This window comes from Colletes gigas, unplaced genomic scaffold (assembly GCF_013123115.1).
Source record: "Colletes gigas isolate AHSC1104 unplaced genomic scaffold, ASM1312311v1 Colletes_gigas_Sc00007, whole genome shotgun sequence".
Taxonomy (NCBI): Eukaryota; Metazoa; Arthropoda; class Insecta; order Hymenoptera; family Colletidae; genus Colletes; species Colletes gigas.
In genome coordinates, this window is record NW_025106636.1 from 4,791,702 (window position 1) to 4,810,409 (window position 18,708).

The following is an 18,708-nucleotide window of genomic DNA, read 5'->3' on the forward strand; positions in this document are numbered from 1 at the left end:
GAGTTCCGCCCGGTAGATTCGAATCGGTCGAATATTGTTATTTATAACTTCTTATCTAGGGAAAACGATACTTTCAAGGTGCTTTATATTTGGGCAATGTGTAAATATATGTAACAAACATAATTACAGTATTAAGAAGGTCATGGAAATATTACAGATATGAGACTATATTACTATTATGCATGTGTCTGTGTCTCTGTATGAATTAGTTTCATTGAGGTTTGGCAGTCTAGAGAAACTGCAAAACTCTGACTCGACATGAGATATAATGTCGGGGTACACAAACTCCTCTCTAAGCTTCTTACACAATTATAGTAGTTGTGTTTCGTCGCTGAATTAGTCAAGTGTTCGAATGGTCAAGGTATTTTTAAAATACTCTAAGTCGAATTTGGTCAAGTATTCAAATACTATTCGAATTAGTCAAATATTTGATCATTTAAATTTTTCAAATACCGGTCAGAATTAATCAAGTATTTGAATTCGTATTGCAGAAATCGAGAAAAAACGACAGGTGGGAGGTACCGGGGATTCGAACCCACGACCTCCGGATTACTAGTCAGTCGTCCTACCAACGTAGCCATCGTCGTACCTCTGGTAATCCGGTGTCAACGACGTGTTTTTTTCCTGTGGTTTTTTTTTAGGGATACCATGGTATAGCCATCGAATTGTTACACGTTTGTAAAACATTCGAACCGTTTAAATATTTAAATAGAACAAGATTCGACGAGTAGCCTCGGTTCTAGTCCCGAGGCGTCCAGAAAATTCGATTCGTCGTATCAGCGTCCCGTGGCTGACGAGGGTCGAGGTCGGAAGGTCAGGTACCGTTCGCTATTTAGAGCAAGACCTTGGGTGGCGTTCTTATCTCGAGCCGTGCGAAACGAGGGTGCGAGTAGCAAGGGGTGAGAAAAAAATGGAAAGAAGTACACGCGATGTCGTGTTGGTGGGCAAAGATACAAGGGAAAGTTTCTCGGGCACAAGTGGTCACGTACTGGCTTTGTCAGACGCTGTCTATCTCCTCGAAAGATCTAGCCTCGAGAAACCCTACTTTCTTAGGCACGCTGTATTTCCTTCTTTTTTTTTTTTCTTGTCTTGCATTTTTCGTTCTCCCCGGTCTGGTCCTTTCTCCCGTTTTCGATCGATGCTCGTTCGATGGTCTTCGAGTCCAGGATTTTGTTGATGTTCCTTTCAACCCTTCGACGTATGATTTCATTTCAAATAATACGTCGAACTTGTACTATTTAATTTTGTTTAAATTTCTTCGTACAACGCTTCTTTAAAAAGTTATTAACAATTAAATTCAAAAATTTCAAATCGTTCTGGAAAAATTATTTTCGATTGCGGGGGTCAATTATAATCATTTTAGGTCATTAGATATACCCTCGAAATCCTATCCATTTTCGAGAAAAAAAATTCGAGAATAGGTGAAATTTCTCGACAAAATTCAAAAATTTCAAATCGTTCTAGAAAAATTATTTTCGATTGCGGGGGTCAATTATAATCATTTTAGGTCATTATATATACCCTCGAAATCCTACCCATTTGCGAGAAAAAAAATTCGAGAATAGGTGAAATTTCTCGACAAAATTCAAAAATTTCAAATCGTTCTAGAAAAATTATTTTCGATTGCGGGGGTTAATTATAATCATTTTAGGTCATTGGATATACCCTCGAAATCCTACTCATTTCCGAGAAAAAAACGCGTTTGAAAATTCTTGATCGATGACCAGCCACGTCCACCGTTTTCATATCCGTTCTGCACCGGACATCCGGTGTGCTTGATCAAATCGGGTCACTCGGTATAACTGCATAAGCCCAGCTCATCACAGCCTATTAGTACCGTGGTTTGTGTTATGGGCATTGCCTGTTGCGGAATTGATTGTCGCCAATCAATTTCACCTTCCTTGATTCTGTTTCGCGAGGCACTTTCTCCACAGTTTCTTAAGCTTGGATAATGTTGAGAAAAAAAAAAAATAATTTTTTTTGTAACAGAAAATAAAAAAAATTTACAAAAAAGGTAAGTAATTGTGAAGTTCACGAACGAATGTAAAATTTTTTATTCGTTATTCGCGAATAGAATTTGTTCGACTCCTGCCTAGTGGTCTCGACTCGATTGCAGTCAAAGGGACCGGTACTGTATAGTCCGACAAACGAGCTGTAACGATTCATGGCTCGCGAAGTATCGCCGTTACAGATTTTCGCGTTTCAATGCGGTCGTTCTTGCTTTTTACGAGCTGCGAAACTTCTAGTTTGGAATTACGTGCGCGCACCGGTACGTAATTATCCCGGCACGGGGCTACCATCATTCCTATCCGGAGATTTAAAATTCCCTCATTAGCTAACAAGCCCCACACCTCCGGAAACAACGATAAAACTTTCTAAAAATTATTGGCCCACGTGGCGGCTTGGAGTTTCGTCTCACGTGGAACCGTGCAATTATTATTTTCGATAGCAAAGAAGTTACGTTATACTTTCTAATTAAAAAAAAAACAAATAACTTCCTGGGGGAAATCTTATTACCTCGATGTAATTAATTCTTCTAACTTTTATCGCGTTTAACTTCTAGATTGGTCATAACCAACATTTTTATAGTCTTCGATATTACATATAGATTGGTCAAGTTCTCCCCAGAAAAATGAGTCCAAACACGACCTCGTTCAGATTATTTTTAATCACAGGTTGTTTCTCAAATACTTTTAATTATTGCAGAGATAAAGAAAGATTTCCAATTTATATTTGATCAGACGTTTTAATCAGTTTTTGTGAAGCCCGTGTAAACAAAAATTACTCGACACTGTTCCCAATCTGTTTAATAAATCAATATTTTACTAGTGTCGCTACAATACAGTCCATTAATTCTTTCACGAAGATATAGTCGTAAATATAAATATTTTAATCTTCATTGTTGTAATTAGATAAAATTCGATCTATCGCGCCACACGTGATATCAGTAACATCAGTAGTGGTTAGCCATCGTTCCATTTTACCCAGCCAGGGTAAAAATCATCTCACATAACGAGGGTCTACTATACACTAAACTATAGAAAAGCGGAACATTTGCTAATTAAAATTTCTTCCTTCTTACAAAGAGAATTCTTCAGAATTTCACCTACTGCGCGCTAGCCTTTCATCAGTTTCATCCGAGCCGAAGTTTATTCGTGCCCAAAGGGGTCGCATTCCATATTTTCGGTCTACTTTTCCTCCCACGTTCCTCTGAACTCGACCATCTCTGTCGTCCTCATTCGCCGTCCCCGTTAGATTTGTTTCTCTGTTTTTCCTCCCTCGTGCCGCGCGACACTGTCCACCAAACCTAGCACTTTTGTATTCGTTTACGCGGCCGCTGCATTTTTCATCCTCCGCCGGCGGGTTAATGAATGTCGCTGTAAAACAGAAAGTGCGCCGCGAATTTATCGCGGTGGCGCGGTTATCTCTGCCGCCACCTGAACATCCGGACCCTCGCGAATCGTTGGAACCACGGGGATTTCGGGCATCGATCGATGCTCCCGGAACCATGAATCTACTCCAGCTACAGCGTCAACGACTGGCGTAATTCATTATAAAAGTAGTAGATATTCAGTGGTCAGCTTATGGTCATCGATGGTTAAAGAGATTTACGTCAAGGTATCAGCGATCAAGTGAATAGGGTCCTGAAGATGTACGTCTGACCAGTGATGGTTACTCATAACCATGTATAACCACTTATGACTACTTATGCCCACTTATGACCAGTTATGACCAGTTATGACCACTTATGACCACTCATGGCCACGTAGAACCACTAGTAGCTTCGTTTGGCCACTGATGGCTATCGATGGTCACTGCTGCCAACTGCCTGTTTGAAAGAAAAGAAGCTTCAATTTCCTCTATTTCTTCATGGGTCCCCAGTCGCAGCAACCTCCAAGCGGTGGGACCTGGTAATCGGTGTTGGCCGCGACGGAGAACTCCTTCGTCGCGAGCAACACGGAGCTAATGGCTGCGAACTTAGGGTTGTTTCTTACCGCGACACCTTTGAATTCTATCGGATTCAAAGGGAAATATTTGCACGTACATAAAACCATTCGATGATAATTACCTTTGCCGCGTGTTTCACTGCTATTTACCCTCATGACCATGTAAATTTTCGTAGGGTAAACGTTTTTGTTTACGTTAAAAATGAATTTTCCAAGCGCGAGTGTAACCCCAGTTGCCAAAGGGCGAAAAGTTTCGAGCCACGAACGGCGTCAGTTTCTATGTGAAATCGTCGCTTGAACCGAATGCAACGTGCGGAAACGCGGAAGGAGGGTAGCTGCATTTCGGTACCGCGACGCTGCGAAGGGGAGTTGGGGAGTCGGGAACCTAGGGGTTGGAAACGACATCGGCCCGTAGTGTCTCCGCGGACAGCAACAACGCCGCCACGCAGCCTGTCGGGCCATCCCCCTCCGTGCACCGTTGCGCACCGTCCTCCCGAACAACCTCCGGCTGATTTTCCCGCGCAACCCCCTACGACCCGAGTCCCTTAGTTGCGCGCGGTCAAAGCTGCCAAAGCTGTCGTACGCGGCGTCCCGAACGATCGGGAACCCCGGGGTAAAGATCGGGTTCGGCCCCTGGAAAAGTGGCCTCGCTCGTCCGCCGGTACCCTCGCAGTGATTAATCCCCCTCGAAGAGAGATCGCCAGACGCGTTCGTCCGCCGCGGAAGGGGTTGGAACGGGGCTCGACGCTGGGAATCCCCTGGTGAATGGAGGATTCGTGGTGTACGAGCCGTTCGGAAGGGTTCAGAGGGGGTGGATCCTCTTCTTGAGGGTTGCAATGTGACACAGTGAATCGGAGGGAAATCGAGTCAACACTTTCGTGCGGCGGGAGACGTCGATTTGCAGACTCTGATCCCGAGTTCGACTCCGAAAAGTTTGACCGTTCGGGAGGCCAGAATCACCGCGAGTTTCCGTAACCGGGATAGTTATTTACTTGTTCGACGAGGACCTTCAGTGAATGGTTGGGAACGTTCGACGATTAAAAGCTCGCGCCCGCAGGGGGGAGGGATCGGAACGATCCCCGAAACGAAGTAGCGATAAAAAGCTGGGACGTTGCATCGATCTGACGTCTCGATGGTCGTGCTTTTTGTATCGCGGAACGGGCTGACATTCGCGTGTTGATCGGGCCTGTCAGATACGAGGGGGAACCCCTGTTCGAATCTTTTTCGCGGAGGTGTTATCATCGATTAAGGTAAGTCGCCTGTCACGCTTTGTCCTTTGGCGAACGCGTATCCTCTTTGACGTGTCTCCACGCGGCGTTCCGCGGGCTAACGAGGCGATTCGTTAACCTCCCCGGGCGTACTGCACGTTGCATTCTACGCGGATTTCACGGAAAATGTTATACAGGGAGTTCGGCCACCTTGGAACAATTTTAATGGGAAATTCTAGAGGCCAAAATAAGACGAAAATCAAGAATATCAATTTCTTGATCGAGGCTTCGTTAAGAAGTTATTAGAAAGTTAAATCAAAAGTTTTCGACAGGGAGGTGACTAAATTTTGTCGGCGAAAAAAAAAATTTCAAATCGTTTTGGAAAAATTATTTTTAGTTGCAGGGGTTAATTACAAGCATTTTTTGTGAATAGACATACCCCCGAAATTCTACGCACACTCGAGAAAAAAATTCCTTACCGAAGATGTCTGACCATACATTGATATGTTTCACTGAAATTTTTCGGCGAAAAAAACAATTTCAAATCGTTCTGGAAAAATTATTTTCGATTACGGGAGTCAATTGTAATCATTTTAGGTCATTAGATATACCCTCGAATTCCTACCCATTTTCGAGAAAAAAATTCGAGTAGGTGTGACATTTTTCGACAAAATTCAAAAATTTCAAATCGTTCTGGAAAAATTATTTTCGGTTGCAGGGGTCAATTATAATCATTTTTGATCATTAGACATACCACCAAAATCCTACGTACTTTCGAGAAAAAAATTCGAGAATGTATGAAATCTTTCGACAAAATTAATAAATTTCAAATCGTTCTGGGATAATTATTTTCTGTTATGGGGGTCGATTGCAATCATTTTTTATTCAAAGACACAAGTATCTTTAAATCCCAAGTCCTGTCTTTGTCTCGTAGTTGATTTCAGCGATGTGCCTTTTTCAAAATTTCTGACCATACTTCATCACATTGGATTTGTAAAACATTTTTAAATCTTTGATCGCATCCTTTCTCCTCTCTCGTAAAATGAGGATTTTCTTACCGTTGTAAAGAACAAGGTCAAAACTTAGGTTCTTTCAAACTTCTAACTGCCCTACATTCCTTGTGTTTACTTTCTGGACCAAACTCCAATTATCTCCACAAACGTACACTAGAGAACAGAGACCGGAGTTTTCTCAAATTTCAATTGCTGTATCGTCTTGCTATTTTTTATGTTATTCATCTGTCTCAGTTTCAATCGCGAAGACTAGCGAGATTCTTCGAATTTTATCCTCTTCGTTGCTCGACTCGCTTCGAGTAGATTTTTCATTCGTCGAGACGCACAGCGTCGGTACGATTCTCGCTAGATTCAAAAACACGATGTCCTCGAGGGTCCCGTTGCGCCATGTAATTAAATTCTCATTGTTAGATTACGTCGATTGTAATTGGAGAGCGTATCAAAATCCAATGGAAGTGCAAAGTTGCATTATCGACGCGACGAAATCGATAGATCGCTAGCAATAGGATCAATGCAATCGATACATCGATAAAAACCATGCAATTCGATAGGAAACATCGATACTTTTGTACCTAAGAAATACTCTATCCAACAAACTATATCTAGCGAGACATTTTTCAAAATGGCGGGGAGGACGAGACGAGAAAATGGTGCTTTGTCTCGTCTCGTGTGGTTTAGTTTACACCAAGTATCCTTCTTTTTATTTACGATACACCAAACAGTAAACGCGTTTTTATCGCTGCCGTTGTGTACCGAATCCATTCAAAAATATAACATAATTCCAACAGGAAGCATATCGTACTTATCGTAAAGGTGAAAAAGAGTCGGATAAACATGGCCCCGGAAACGCTTCCTGTTTGAATAATAACCTCTTTTTTATTCGCGAGTAAAAGTTGGCACGAGTGCTTGCCAAGTTAATGCTACAAGATTATCGTTTTAGAAGCAAACGATAGTACCTGCATGGGGCTGTAAAGAATGTCCCTGAATTACACTCGCGATATACGAGAGAAATCCGTCTTTGTTTATCCGACATTTCGTTAGCGTTAATAAACGTGGCTCTGTGGTATCTAATATTAACATAGGGCTTTTTGGTTCGCATAATTATTCAGCAAGATATTCCAAGTACTCCGAACATTGTTTAAATCATTCAAACACCGTTCAACATGATTTTATACACAAAATCTCGGCTCAGTGGCTTTCTAGCTACAACTTGTAACTTGAAAATCGTGCTTTTTTTTAGATTTATCGATACACAGTCCTTTTCGTATCTCGTGTAAACTATTCTTTTTATCTCCCACAGTTCTCTAAATGTTTCAGAAAAAAGAAAAATCTGAAAATTTTTGTATTGCAAACGAACTACTAGGTTTTCTCGCAATGTATAGAGTTCAGTTTGTGAAGAACTTCCGTTGGTTTTTTTTTTATTCTCGCGAATTTTGAAAGCAATAAACATGGCGGCCACGACGATCGAGAAACCTTACGGTTGGCTCGTGAATCGCGTTCTGGGTCCGCGAATAGGCGAGAATTCGACTATCGTAGTCGCGAGTCTGGATCGTCGGTGGCCTCGGGGAACTTTTTGTCGAACAGACGACGAAAGACGGTGTCGCAAGGACTGCTCGCGTCTCGCGGGGATATGCGCCTCGAACCGCATTTATCGCCTCGCGTCGAGCACGTTTCAGACGGTTCGCCCCGTGCTCGGTAATATTTCACGAGAGTCCCCCAATCCCGGCAGAGAATATTCCGGGGGATCGTTGGCGATATTATCGGCTGACCTGCAGGATTATCCTGCCATTGGTTTTCGATCGACGGTCCGCCGAACGAACACGTACACGTTTCGCGTACAAAGTGGCGACTGTTCCCCCCCGTTGATCGAATCAATCCAGCAAATCGGGAAATTGGTTTTCTCTGACGTTGTTTGTGAACGTCGTCTTTGAGGTCCGTGGAATGCTTTTACACGCGTGCCGGTCACTTCGTTCGATCCTGACGTTGAAAAGGCCACGTTTCGGCCTGTTTCGGCCACGGTCCCTCGCCGAAATTTTAATCAAGCCGTTACTGCCGCGTTTCGCAAGAATTCACCGTTTTCGGCAAGCCTGTAACAGAATCGGGTTGTTATTAAATATTTTCCAAGCGTATTTGCATTTCATTTTAACGATTTTAATCTCCTTGACTTAGCAATAAATTTACCTCTTTTTTTTTTATCGAGCAGTATTTATAAATTTTGTAAACGAAAGGAATATGAGCTAAACTGATCGAGAGACTAGATAACTTAAAGTTTTGTAAATAAATTTTTGTGGTTTCTTCGTTCCGAAGAACTCCGGTCCAGCGATACTGGTAGCTGGGAAATGTTGAATAATTAATAATTTGCTCCACGAGTGTGTTTGTTAGTGCGTTTTGAACCTGTTGTTGCAATGCAAATGCAGAGTGTGCCTTGTTATGTCACCGTGTGCATGTAATTTCGCAAAATAATTTCTTGCAATTCTGTGTACCAGATATTTGACTCTCGAGATTAATTATTAATAACATTTGGCGGTCTTGAATATCTCTGAACCATCCTATAAAATAGATTCTGTTCGCAAACTTTTCCAAATTATCGAGTATTTCATAAAATTGTAAAATCGTGAAGGATATCAATTTAAAACAGAAACTAAATTTTCAATTTCGATTTAAATGGGTTATTATGCAACTATTAAATATTAATTCTAAATCAACGTGGCTCGCGCACTAATTCGACTGCTTCAATTTGCATGCGAGCTAATTGTTTATTTACACAATAGCGAAATACTGTTTCCGTTTCACGGAGACTCCTTCCATGCATCGTTTTTTATGGCCGCCATTTTCTGTACTTCGGTGCTTGTAATTATAATATATCTTCTTGATCGTCTCGGAAGCAACTCGAATGCACAGTAGTCGCAACGTAACGGTGAAATTGTTATTCGAGTCTGTCTCTATGTCGCGTTCGCTACGCGCATATTTGTTGAATAATTATACCCGGCGCATTCATTCATTTGTTATTCTTTCTCCGAGTGTGCTGTTTCCGACGAGAAATATGCGACTGTCCAAACGAATATGAAAATTAAAGGAACGTTGAAATTGGTTTAATATTTTTTCTGCCTCGTAAACCACACGGTTACGTGTAACAATTGCTTCTATTGTTTAAACAGTAGCTAATTACGAGTGTGGTTTCTCAAAAATTTGATGGAATTGATACTCGAGTAATTAACAATTAGAGAATTTTGCGCAAGCTTTTCCCTAATTGGATCGACTTGGATGATAATATTCCTTCCAATACCACTTTTTACCTATTCAAACTATTTACATTTACCTCCAAAATGTAATCTCTTATTCCATTTCCATTCTTAAATTCTCTGTTGCAATTCTCCGATAATTCCAAAATTAAATCGATTGTTCCTCTTCTCAAACATACTTTTACACATTATTCTGTTCTATTCGTTCGACCAGAGTCGGATTTATTCTACTTTTCGGCCCAAGCGTAGATCTATTCTACTTGTCCGACCATAGTCGTGTTTGTTTCACTTGCTAGGGATAATTCCAGGTGTCTGGCTACATACATTCCTATTCCACGCGTTTATTTAGTTTTATTCCAAGAAGATATGTCTTCTTTCAAGACACTATACCGAGTGAGACATTTAAAACGGACCGCCAATAAAAATTAGCCTATATTTGACAATATAAAAGAATGTTTCAGATCAATTTTCTTTGGTTCTAATAGAATTATTTCAATTAGTTCATTCGCACTGCGGGATTAGTTCCCATAAAATATTTGTTTTGAAATATTCCTTGTACACCCCCAACAGTTTCGAAGCTAACATCAGCGTGGCGAAACTTCGTCGGGTAGTTTCACCTCTTAAACTCGAATTACTACGGCCAAAGAATATACATGTCCTTTACATTTTGCTGCCCTACAAACATGCAAACTTTCGACGGAATTACCGTTTGATACTTTCCGGATACCTGTAGGTCACAGCATCCCCTTCGAGATCCCTACCACGAAGTAGCTAAAACAATAATTATAATTATAATGGGAGATTCTGGAGACCAAAACAAGACGAAAATCAAGAGTATCAATTTCTTGACTGAGGCTTCATTAAAAAGTTATTAACAAAATTAAATTAAAAAATTTCAAATCATTCTGAAAAAATTATATTTAGTTACAGAGGTCAATTACAAGTATTTTTGGTCATTAGACATTCCCTCGAAATCCTACGCATTTTCGAGAAAAAAATTCCTTACCGAAATCTTATGTCTGACCATATATTGATACGTTTCCCTGAAATTTTTCGGCGAAAAAGAAAAGTTTCAAATCGTTCCGGAAAAATTATTTTCGGTTACGAGGGTCAATTACAATCATTTTTTATCATTAGACATTCCCTCGAAATCCTACCCAGTTTCGAGAAAAAAATTCGAGAAGATGTGAAATTTTTCGACAAATTTCAAATCGGTCTAGAAAAATTATTGTCGGTTGCAGGGGTCAATTACAATAATTTTTGGTGAATAGACCTGCCCCCGAAATCCTACCCACTTTCTAGAAAAAAATTCAATACGTACAGAACTTTAACTTTTACTCGGTTAACCCTTTACATCTCGTTTATCAGTAATCCCAGAAAAATTTTGTCACGCGTTTCGTAGAAAATGAAATCATTTCGTCTAAATCTTTTCTCCGTTTCCGCACGAAAAATGATTGTTTTCTTATTTCTCTGTAATACGAGTCGCCATGTTTGCGATGATTTTCATTTCTCCGCGCGTCGAGTTCGCGAAGGTATCTTCGCGTTTCAGGAGGCAAACCTGTATAAACATCAGTTTCCTATTTGCTCGATTCCCTCAGGTTCGGACCGCGCCAGAAATTCCCATCATCCTCCATCCCTCCTTCCACACCAAGTTTGGAAAGCAACCGTAACGAATCACCGAAGACCAGACCAGTCGCGTTCGAATCTCCGTGGCACAATATAACCAACCACCGGGAACCGTATTTCCCATCGAAGGCGGGCGTCTACTCGTCGTTGAAGGATCGCAATAACTTCTGTAATTCGGTATTTCCGTCTCGCTCGCGAGAACCGTATGCAAATCCTCGAGCTACAACGACAGCTGCTCGAAGTAAGGACGGAGAGCCATTCCTTGATCCTGTCTCGGGAAGTTCCGCGGCACGAAGTAACTCGACGTCACGGTGCATTTCGGCCAGATCAATGATAACAGCCCGCCATGAATCGTGTTCAACGACGTGGTTTATTGCTCGTTCGAGTTTCGACGTCGGGGTAGAATATTTTTGTTTAACGCTATTCTATTCGAAACTTCGATCCCTTTCGAACACCGAAAGTGTTAAAAGGTGACGCCATCTTGGGTAATTTTTTTGGGCCAAACTAACTGTCCAATATAAATCTTTTGCATATACATGAAATGTAACTATATCGAACAGTGTTTTTGCAAATTATTCGTAAAAACTCTAAACTTTATTTGTAGGAATTTCGTCTGGCTCGATTCATCACCCTTGGTGAGATTATCTTTTTCAAAGACACTCTGTATATCACTATTTACCGTATTACTTCGCCCCGGGTGGACGACCCGTTTATATGACAAATGTCGACACGAGCTTTCGTTCTTCCGGTCTTACCTTGCCTTAAGGTTTTCCTCTTTCGAGTTGTTCTTTATCCCCATCTGGAGTTATCTAGCTACGTCTTCTATTTCTTCTCCGTACTGCTCCCAAAGAACGCTTTTCTTAGCTTAGAAAGCCGTTATTAGGTTATATGTAGGAGACATTATAGGTTAGGTTACCGCAGGATGACGAGGGGAATAATAAAACAAAAAATGGCCTACATTGTGGAGTAGCTAGACTTAAAATTCGTTTAGAGTGACAAATTCTCATCCAAGAAGCACATGTTTCGTATGAATTATTTATAATTTGGTTAGCTATAGAATTTCGCTTTTTTTATTCACGACATTAAGGGTAGCTTCTATCTCACGAATACCAATTTTGCTATTTTTATTCGAATCTGTAGTATGAAATAACGATTAATTCAACAATTAAGCTTCATCCGCGATGTATTTTCGATATTAAAGCTTCTCAGTCCCCCTATTCGCAATATATAGAAACCCTCGATGTTGAAATACTTGACCTTGCTGGTTCTGCATAACTTTAGCCTGCAGCATTGTTTAGAACCATCTTCAAAGGTTTCGCGAGTAGATTGGTGCTCGAAACTGCGCCGCTGTGGTGGTAATGCAATACAAGTTATCGGAACAACGACCAAAGGGGCGAAAGTTATCGAACAATAGATATTTCGGGAGCGTGATGAATTGATAAATCGCTGGGATATTAACGAGATACCTATCCGCCTGAAATTACACCTAACTCGACCACAATAACCACAATTAAGCAGACGCCATATTGGATAATAATACTGCTACTATATCTAGTCTGTTTTCAAACATTGCCAGACAATTTTCCCTCATCTTTTAGATCTAGATATTTATTTTTAAAGATACCCCGTAAATTTGTCGTCTATCATAATATTTGCCCATTTCGAGCGAATATAAAAAATAGCAGAAGAAAGTTCCAGCCTTATCCGAGCTTCAGCTGGCCGAGTTAGGCGCGTCTAAGTATATTTTATATCCGTAAGCTGGATTAGGAAAACAAAGTTGCTCCGGAAAAGTGAAATTTACCAGGTTGCATCGGCCAGGAACAAGGAAGCGCTGTGAAATAAGGCGAGAGCCTAGAGAAAATGGCAGATATTTAAACGACGAAAATAAAATTTCACTCGTTAATCCCTCCCAAGAATGCTGACGCACGTGCCAGCTGAAGCCAGGGAAGAACAGTGATACGTGCAGCTACAGAGTGGCTATAAATAGGGTAGTCAACAGTTAAAAGGAGGGAAAGATCCACCAAGGGAGAGCTAATGAGTATTCCGTGGCTTTCAGCTATTAATGCATAAATCGTTACAAGCTATGTTACACGAGCTCTCAGGGATGTTCTGAGAAATTGCGCAAACAACGCGCTGATACGCTTGCACTATGCCAGCCACTCACCTGGTGAAGCGAACGAGCTTGCTTCTGCTATTTACACGTTGCAATAATTTACACAAGGCCGACATCGTGATTGCTATAAGTATATTGCTGGGTAGACAGGACTTAAGTGTCTCGGTCGTTCGAGATAAATTTGAATTACGTACCTATAGACTCAAAACTATTAGTTGTGCACCCCATCTTCAACGCGTAACGAAATATTTCGTCGAAGAAATTAGCATAAAGATCACGTCTTTTGTTCTTCCACTCCCCTCAATTCAAATCTACGAAAAGGAACGAACACTTTATTTCGCCCCTAACAATGTTTCATTGTTTCTTTTTCGGGACAGTTTCAAGCGAAGCTGCTTCAAACGTCGCGTTCCGTTTCATCTAACAACAATAACGGCACCGAATAATAAGAAAAATTACGGGGCGATTATAAACTGGGTCGAAAAACAGCCACGGGTTCGGTCAACAACGGAGAAAGCGCCCGACCAAATGTGCATGGCTGTTATTAAATATAAAACAGCGGATCGCGGGGGCAACAAAGAACGCCGTAGTATTTAACGAGACGCGCGAACGTCGCTGTTTCGCGGATGCATTTGCGCCGAGGGTTAAAACGGGGGGGCCGGAGTCCGGTATTTATAGAAGTTTTTGTGCTCGGGACACGTTGACCCGATATTAAGCGAGGCGTATTCCGCTGTTCTCCCGCGATCCACATCGATACACAGTTCTGTAGAATGTCAACGGGCAAGCCAATTTCGTGTTATTTTTTTCTTTTTTTTGTTTTGTTTTTTCGTCTCTGCTTCCTCGTTTTCGCCCTTTTTCGAACAACGGTTTCGATCCATTTCCCCCGACGCGGGCGAAATTGCTTGATAACTGCGAAGCGGGCTTTAATTGTGCCCGGCTATATAGCGAGAGGTGGCTGATTAATACGCCGGAAGATTGGTTGGTAAATTTTGGGCACCGGGGACAGTGATAAATACTAAACGGGGAAAGAAATTTAATCACGAGTCGTTCGAAGGGGTGACAGAAATATTTAGACAAACTCCGAGTCTCGTTGATAGAGTTTGATAGCGTTGGTCCTGGTTTGGCGATGTTTGACGATGTTTGACGACTATATTTACTATAATTTGGCACTTGGTGGGGAGCAAAATCTTATGTACATGAGCAAAGATGATATTTCAAAGTAGACCTTGCTCAAAGTATGGGTTTGATAGCGTTGGTCTGTGTTTGTTAACTGGGGGGACAGTTTACAGGAAGAATTTAGTGATGTTTGGCACTATAATCACTGTAATTTGGCCCCTAGTACATAGCAAAATCTTATATACAGGAGCAAAGATGATATTTCAAAGTATCCTTGCTCAAAGTATGGGTTTGGTAGCATTGGTCCTGGTTTAGCGATGTTTGACGACTATATTTACTATAATTTGGCACTTGGTGGAGAGCAAAATCTTATATACATGAGCAAAGATGATATTTCAAAGTAATCCTTGCTCAAAGTATGGGTTTAATAGCGTTGGTCCATGTTTGATAACTTGGGGGGCAGTTTAGAGGAAGAATTTAGCGATGTTTGGCACTATAATCACTGTAAATTGGCCCCTAGTACAAAGCAAAATCTTATATACAGGAGCAAAGATGATATTTTAAAGTAATTCTTGCTCAAAGTATAGGTTTGATAGTGTTGGTCCTGGTTTGGTGATGTTTGACGACTATATTTACTATAATTTGGCACTTCCTGGAGAGCAAAATCTTATATACATGAGCAAAGATGATATTTCAAAGTAATCTTTGCTCAAAGTATGGGTTTGATAGCGTTGGTCCATGTTTGATAACTTGGGGGGACACTTTAAAGGAAGAATTTAGCCATGTTTGGCATTATAATCACTGTAACTTGGCCCCTAGTATAAAGTAAAATCTTATACACAAGAGCAAAGATGATATTTCAAAGTAATCTTTGCCCAAAGTATGGGTTTGATAGCGTTTGTTTGCGCTTACCGAGGAGTAAATTCTTCCGATATTCCCTGGTCCCGTGAATTTTTTTTATTCATGATTTATCGGTCTTCCAGTTATTTATTTAAATAAATACACAAAAATATTTCTATTTTTTATAACGTGTTGCTTGCATATTTACGCGCTACAGAATGAATCGTAAAACAAACACGACTTCGATACAACAGAAAACAACTATTTTCTGAATTCGATTTAAAAAAAAAAAACACAACAAACCAGATCTATTTTTATTTTGTCGTTCACTATGATAATTAATTCAACTTTTAACACTTTAACTGCCACGTCACTCATATGTGGGTGACAGGATTTATCATTATGATACTAGAAAAATTAATTCTCAAGTCAAGACATTGAGAGAAATAAATTTGAATAGAATTGTGAATTTTAACAAAGTTACGAAAATAAGTAGCGAAACAAATTTTAAAATCAACATTTTACTTTTGCAGAATATATTATACGGTGTTGAAACGTGTTAAACAGCTTCTTGGAATATTTACTCGAGTATTCGATAGTTTTCGATATTCAAAACTTTTGCTATCATTTCAATTCGATGAAAGACGATTGGGGGGGTGAAGTCCTCGAAATATTATAAATTCCAAGGTAGCCAGAGATCAATAAGTCGACAATAGCGTATCGGGTACAGGGAACGTTTGGTTACAATGGACGACAATCAGTCGCGTTCGAAATTAAAGCCGTGATTTAATAGGAGTTATTCAATTCGCAGGTTGAGGGACGGCTGATCAATTAACGTTACATTCACTTATTTTCGAGGGAGGGCGGCCGGGTTACACAACGCGGGCCGCCGTCACGGGGAAAATTAGTATTGCGGTCGAAGTACGTGTCGACCTACTTAGCAGGTTTCCGTAATTGGAGAGTTTTGGCCGCGGCTATTCGCGTAGGGGAAAATATATTTGCAGCACCTGGGGTATTAGAGAATTACCAGGGGGATTCGTTCGAGAATCGAGTTACTCCCGGTATCAGAAGTTAGTCGAAGGGATTCTTACTTTTAACCTGGCACGGATCTTTCACGATCCATCTCTGTCCTCGATCTTTTTCTTGCGAATAATTGACTTTTCCCTGATAAACGATCGCTCGAAATAATTACGTGCTCCCTTATTTTTACGTATAATTTTGTTTTTTAACAACTTTATCTTTTTCGCGTAATTTGCTGTGTTTTTTCATGAAAAATTTATTTATGCGCAATACGCATTATCGCGGAAACTCGATGGTACAAAGTGATTATTAAAATTTTCAGGGGTCGTATATTATGAAACAATGGCGAATAAATAGCGAAAGAGATTATTTAAATTCACTTACCCACTAACGGGGTTCTCTATTATTTCATAATGGGTCGTAGGATCCTCATAATTCATGATATAACTTTGATAGTATAATAATTTACCACTGGCCGTACTATCGTATTATGTTAAAATATAGTTGTCGGAGTGCAGGGATCGTATAACATACCGTGTCACAGCTAGTAAATTTCATAGCCAGTATTACGGTTTTATAACGTATATATAGCCCATTTATTTATACTCTATCGAGTACAAATATATATTCGAGGTATCTCGGTATTTGCTTCGAGTAGAATAAAGAAATATTAAAAATATTGTCTGTTATCTCAACGTATAAGTGAGTTAGTCAATCATAGATCCGGCATCAAACGAAAATACGAAATCATATCTGTTGCCGGTGATACAACCACATAATTGGTCAGTCCATCAAATGTACGGTAGCTGATAGCGTTGAAAGTGCAATTCAATATCAACAACAGTGGCATTGTGCGGTGTGACGGCAGATGGTGTGCCATTTCCAGATCCCATATTCACTGATATTTCATTTTATCCCTATATTCGTACATTAACATTCTTTCCTAGTAATTAAAAATAAAATTAAACACCCCCTTCAACGAAAACCTTTTCCATCGATATTAAATTACATTTACGCATCTCTAATGATCTTTCGTTAATAGCACACGATTCTTTTTCTGTTTTAATTACTCAAAAAAAAAAACAAAAAAATTCCACGACGGTTACGAGATTTTGCACGGATCAATAGTTTTTAAATTGCTAAAATATCGGTAAAAATCGCTAAAACAGCGTGTCCACGCGCGACCATAACGCAGACATTTTGCTCGCGTAATTTCCGCCGGGATTCCCGCGAGGCCAGAACGTACAACGGGGGCGAAGTGAATGTAAAGATGGCCACGGTGAACGAGAATCAATAAGTAGATCTTGTTCCCCGGGATTTGCAGAAAAATACGGACGTCGAATTTTCGAGATCTTTCATTGAAAATCCTGATCCCTGTTCGCAACGAAAGGATCATTGAATTTCTCGCGATTTCTTTCCCGTCGACTTTTCTCTCCGCGAGGGAATCCCCGCCACCCGGGGACATTTTGAAATAATATTTCGGAACGTGCAAGCTTGCATAATATATTTGCATTTTGCAGCTCGTCACGTTGACGTAATTTTTATTTACATTCGCCGCAGCTTTTTCAATTAACACTCGTGGCATAAAATAATTGAAAATTTGCAATCTTGCGAATACGTACGTGTTTGGAACGACGCATTAATTAAACGTGAAATATTTTATTAGACACGAGTGTAGAGTATGAAGTTTTTGGATCTGGTGCACATGGACGGAAATGTTTTTCATAAAATGTTGCAAATTCTCGCGAAATAAATCAGAACGCAGATATAAAGGGTGTGCATCTCTGCATGGTTAACGAAAATTTGTTTTAATTCTGTTACATTTGTTTAAATTCATGGAAAAAGTAAATGGAGAATAACGAGGAATATTCCAACAAAAAGATTTAAAATACGAAATACGAAAGCTCACGTAAATCTACTTAAAGAATTACAATAAAAAAGGATTTATTAATATGCTTGGCTGAAAATTCGATGTATATTTTCAATCCTGATTTATCTCTATGTGTGCCAGGTTTAATGAATTTTCGTTCACCTCTTTACTGTCGTGCAGTAATGATTTCAGAAGAGTCCCCCGGTTTTGTGCCCCGTTTTATATTCAGCATTTCGTTGTTACCGTTCACAGAATTGACGAAATACCTTTGTCGATGGCTACGTTCCAAAGGTATTTTGCACAGCCATTCAAATTGTATCTCTTTTGAAAATGTTTTGGTTCGAGGGTTTTGATTACTTTTCATCGTTGAACAGCTCGCCATTCTGTCCCAATCGAATTGAAACTTTCATCATTGGTTTCCATTAATCGACCCGTTTCGACTGTATCGCGTGCTGCGCATTCCGCGGTTTTTATTTTAAAAATCTATTGAAATTCATTCGTAAAAATGCCCAACCTTTGTAAGGCGCGTTTTATCTTCGCGTTGCACCAATTTTTTGCCCCCGATATTAATAATATTTACCGCGTAGCGGCACGGAAACGATGGTGCACGGAATGGGGATTGATTGAAAATATATTTCAACATTTTAACGATGCTTTTAAACGTGATATAACGAGGAATGTTTCCAAAGAAAAAATCGCGTAGGAGTTTTTGTACT

General features: G+C 40.2%; 1 protein-coding gene across 1 annotated transcript in view; it reads left to right on the forward strand.

Annotated features, from left to right (window-relative positions):
• The first annotated feature begins 4,992 nt into the window (after window positions 1–4,992).
• The window catches only part of LOC122396466 (octopamine receptor beta-2R-like), a 166,867-nt gene continuing 153,151 nt past the window's right edge, over window positions 4,993–18,708 (forward strand). Inside the window, exon 1 of the mRNA XM_043394908.1 lies at window positions 4,993–5,197. The gene's annotated coding sequence lies outside the window, so the exon portion shown is untranslated. The remainder of the gene's footprint in view (window positions 5,198–18,708) is intronic.